We start from the raw sequence: 4,871 nt of genomic DNA on the forward strand, positions 1-4,871 counted from the left end.
TATTGTTGTATTTTATTTGCTATTATATTTGTTTAGGATTTTTGCATCTGTATTCATCAGAGATATTGGTCTGTAGTTTTCTTTTTTGTGTTACCCTTACCAGGTTTTGGTATCAGGGTAATGTCAACCTCATAAGATGAGTTAAAAAATATTGCTGCTTCTTCAATTTTTTGGAAGAGTTTGAGGAGGATAGGTAGTAGATCCTCTTTGAATGTTTGCTAGAAGCCATCTAGTCTTGGATTTTTGCTTTTTAGGGAGGTTTTGGTGATTATTTCAATTTCCTAACTTTTGATCCATCTATTTAGATAAATCAGTTCTTTGTGATTCTGTCTAGGAAGGTTATATATTTCTATGAACTTGTTCATTTTTTCTAGGTTATTGATTTTGGTGGCATATAGTCCTTCATAATATTCTTATATGATCCTTTGTATTTCTGTGGTATCCATTGTAACTTCTCTTTCATTTCTGATTTTGCTTATTTGTGTCTTTTCTCTTTTTTCCTTAGTGAGTCTAGCTAGAGGTTTGTCAATTTCATTAATCTTTTCAAAGAAAAAGATCTTTGTTGCATTAATTTTTTCTATTGTCTTTTTGTTCTCTATTTCATTTAATTCTTTTTTTTCATTAATTTTTTTTACAGTTTTTAATAAAATATGCCTTGGAGAAGTCCTGTTAGGGTTGAGGTAATTAAGTGTTCTGTTTGCTCCTTGGATTTGAGGACCCAGTTCTTCCCATAGGTTTGGGAAGTTCTCATTGACTATTTGTTTGAATATACTCTCTGTGCCCGTCTCCCTCTCTTCTCCTTCTTGTATACTCATTCATATATTGCTCTTTCTGATGGAGTCAGATAGGTCTTGTAGAATTTTTTCATTTCTTTTAACTCTCGAGTCTCTCTCTTCTTCCATCTGTGTCATTTCCAGATTTCTATCTTTGATGTCACTGATTCTTTCCTTCATCTGCTCAACTCTATTTCCTAAGCTCACTATTTCATTGTTCATCTCTTTTATTGTGTTCTTCAGCTCCAGAATTTCTATTTAGTTCTCTTTCAAAATTTCAATCTCTTTGGTAAACTATTCATTTTGTTTATTGATTTTATTTCTGAGTTCATTAAGCTGCCTATCTGAGTTTTCTTACATCTCTTTATTTCTTCAGAAATGCAATCTTGAATTCTTTGTGATTTAAGTCAGATATTTCATGTCTCATTTATTTTCGGAAGATTTTTCATTTTCTTTCTGAGCTGTCTTTTGACTTTGGTTATTCATTGTAATTACTAGATTATTTCTCTTCCTGGGCATCTATGGGAGTGAATTCTGCAGCAGGTTCATATGAAGAGGTCTTTCTTTTGCTTCCCAGTAGGTAGTGCCGGAGTATTTTCTTTTCTTTTGCCCTGTTCCAGCTCCTCACATGGTGGGAGATTTCCTGAGGAGGTGGGCGTCTCCTCTGTGACCAGGTTGCCTTGGTCTCAGGGCACCACTCTGGCGGGAGAATGTGGTGGGTGATGGGGTTCTGAGTTCCTGAAATCCCAGTGCTGCCCTCCAGCTGGATGCAGAGCTGCACTGCTTCAGGGGCTGTGGGTGCTCTTGCTGGGATCAACTGGGAATGATGGGGTTGGGATGGGCTGGATGAGGCTACTGGTGTGTTTGTGGCTTTGTTTTCCTCTGAGTAATTAATGGCAGCTGCCAGACCACAGCTGCCTCACCCGTATATCTCCAGCCTTGTCACTTGGTTAGCCACAATGTGCATCTGCTGCTCAGGAACTGTCTCTCCAGTTCTCAGGTCTATAGATATTCTGCTCTTTAACCCAACACTGCTACAGTGTTGTTGTTTTTTTTTTCTGGGGCCTGCTCCTAGCTCTGGGAGGGTGTGGGGAGACAAGCTCTGAGATGGTGGTGGGAGGCAGCCAGGCTCCAAGGCTGTGTTTTTGCCTGGCAGCGAAGGCTGCTAGACCACATCTGTTGCACTCCTGTATTCGGTCTCTGCCCCAAGGTCTCTGCCCTGCTCACTGGATTCAGCCATATTATATGAGGTCTGACAATTAAGTTCGCAAACTCATCCTAGAAAAAGTGCTACATACCTCATTGCTAAATATCACTCCAGTCACCTTTGAAGTACTCCCCTTGGGAAGCTATGCACTGATGCCAGTGCCCAGTCCACCCTCCAAAGCAATTTTGGAACTCTTTTTCTGAAATGACCATCAGAGCTGTTGTCGTATTACCCTTGATGTCTTGAATGTCATCAAAATGTCTTTCTTTCAATATTTCCTTTATCTTCAGGTAAAGAAAGAAATCATTGGGGGCCAGATCAGGTGAGTAAAGAGGATGTTCCAATACAGTTATTTGTTGACTGGCTAAAAACTCCCTCACAGACAGTGCCGTGTAAGCTGGTGCATTGTCGTTATGCAAGAGCCATGAATTGTTGGCCAAAAGTTCAGGTCATCTAACTTTTTCATGCAGCCTTTTCAGCACTTCCAAATAGTAGACTTGGTTAACTGCTTGTCCACTTAGTACAAATTCATAATGAATAATCCCTCTGATATCAAAAAAGGTTAGCAACATTGTTGCAACAAGTTCCCAAATGTAATTATCAGACCTTGTATGCTGATTAGCCAGGCAGGAATGCTTGGGGTCACAGAGAGTGCACCTGCAACCTGTATGCTCCCTTTTCCTGGGACCTAGTGAGCTCTGAGCTGAGTCCACAGCAGTGAGCTCCAGGCTGTGTCCACGCACCTGTCTCTGTTGTTCTCCCTTCCTTCTTTTGTGTTTGCCCCAATTTGCCCACCTTCAGATGTTCGATGTGCAGATCTCTCAGATGTGTTTGTGTGTTGCGCAGGGAATTCTTTGTTAAATTATAGCTATTCAACTGTTGTAACTTCAAGAGGAGAAATCAAGGGGACCCTTCATACCACCATGTTTCTGACATCACTCTTGCTATTTTAATTATGATGTGTCTTGCTGTGGGCTTCTTTGGAGTCCTGTTGTTTGGGATTCTGTGCTACCTGGATTTGTATGTCTATTTCCTTGCAAAGGTTGGGGAAGTTTTCAGTCATAATTTCTTCAAATAGGGTTTTAATTCCTTGCTCTTTCTCTGCTCCTTCTGTTACTCCTACACTGAGAATCTTGGTATGCTTGATGTTGTCCCAGAGGTCCCTTAAACTACCCTCATTTTTTTAAAAAGATTTTTATTGGGGAATTGGGGGGATGGGAACAATGCTGGGGAATTGGGGGAAGGGGAACAGACAAGTTGTTGTCGTTTTGTTCTTCAGTCTAGTTGTGGAGGACGTTGCTTCACTGGCCCAAGTTGGCACCATCATTGCACTCTTCCCGGGTGAGGCAGATCAGTCGCCGGCTTCTGGAAGGCCGCTCCTGGCGGCTGCTGGCCTCTCACGCTGGCTGCTGGCTACATATGGTAGCCCATGGCAACCCACTGCCACAGGGGCTGCAGCCTATGCCGTCGCCGGTGACTCAGGGCAGCCCAGCTCCAGGTTGAGCTGTTGTTCAGCATCTTAGCTGTAGAGGGCAGTGTCACTGGCCCTCATACGTGGGATCCGAACCGGGGCTCTCTGGTGTCCCAAGCCAGTTCTTAACCATCGCGCCACTCGGCCGGCCCTCATTTTATTTATTTATTTTTTTATTTTTATTCTTTTTACTTTTGCTGTTCTGATTTGGTGTTTTCTGCTATCTTATCTTCTAAATCACTGATTTGATCCTGTTTCACCTAATCTGTTGATTCCTTCTAATGTAGTTTTCATTTCAGTTATTGTATTCTTCATTTCTGACTAGTTCATTTTATGTTTTCTATCTCCATTTTATCTTTCTTAGCTCTTTGTTGACATCCTCCTTGAGATCACTGAGCATCCTAGTAACCAGTGTTTTGAACTCTGCATCTGGTAGATTGCTCGACTCCATTTTTTTTGGTATTTTTCTTGAGCTTTGTTCTGTTCTTTCATTTGGTACATATTTCTTTGTCTCCCCATTTTAGCTGTTTCCCTGTGTCTGTTTCTATATATTAGGTAGGGCTGCTATGTCTCCCTGTCTTAGTGCAGTGGCCTTATGTAGTAGATGCCTTAGGGGACCCAGTGGCACAGTCTTTCTGGCCACCTAAGCCAGGTGCTCCAGTGTATTTCTTGTGTGCATTGTGTGTGCCCCCCTGCTGTAGTTAAGCCTTGGTTGCTGTTGGCACATCCATGGGAGGGATTGAACCTCTGGCTTATTGGTTGTGAGCACTGGACATGATCTCTGTGGAGAAGCTGTTGTGCAGGGGCTGACTGTACAGAGCAGGATTTGTTTTAGCAGAGCTCTGGTGTCTGCTGAGTCTGCCCTTTGGGTGTATCATCCTTGGAGGCATCCAGCTGATACTCCAGCTGGGTCTGAAGCTGGTCACCAGGTGTGCTAAACTGGGGCTTCCTGGGAGGTGCCTTGCCACAGGTCAAGTTCAGTCACAGCCTGTGCCCTGTCCAAGGCCACATGGCATGAGCTATAAAGCAATTCACAGATGGTTGCCACCCATACTGGGCTTGGAGATGCCTGGGAGAAGCCAACCTGTGAATCAAGACTGGCTGCTGCTAGTGCCAGGCTTAGAGCTGCTTAGTAAGAGCTATGGGACATGATAAAGCCAGATGCTGCTTGTTTGTGTTTTGTGAACCTTTGAGAAATTTAGGAAAGTCTGCAGCATGAGCCAAGACAGGCAGTTTGTATGGAAAAGCCACTGGAAGCAGCTTGTGTGGGCCCACAAGTTGATGAGGGAGGGTCTCAGGGAATCTCCAGGGTGGGGTGGATGAACAGTGTTAGCCAGGTTGATGGAGACTCAGATGTGGTGGCTGCCTGCATCTACATGCTGGGAGTGGGGAGTGCTCAACAAAGAAACAATGGCTTCTG

This window comes from Hipposideros armiger, unplaced genomic scaffold (assembly GCF_001890085.2).
Source record: "Hipposideros armiger isolate ML-2016 unplaced genomic scaffold, ASM189008v1 scaffold_1536, whole genome shotgun sequence".
Taxonomy (NCBI): domain Eukaryota; kingdom Metazoa; phylum Chordata; class Mammalia; order Chiroptera; family Hipposideridae; genus Hipposideros; species Hipposideros armiger.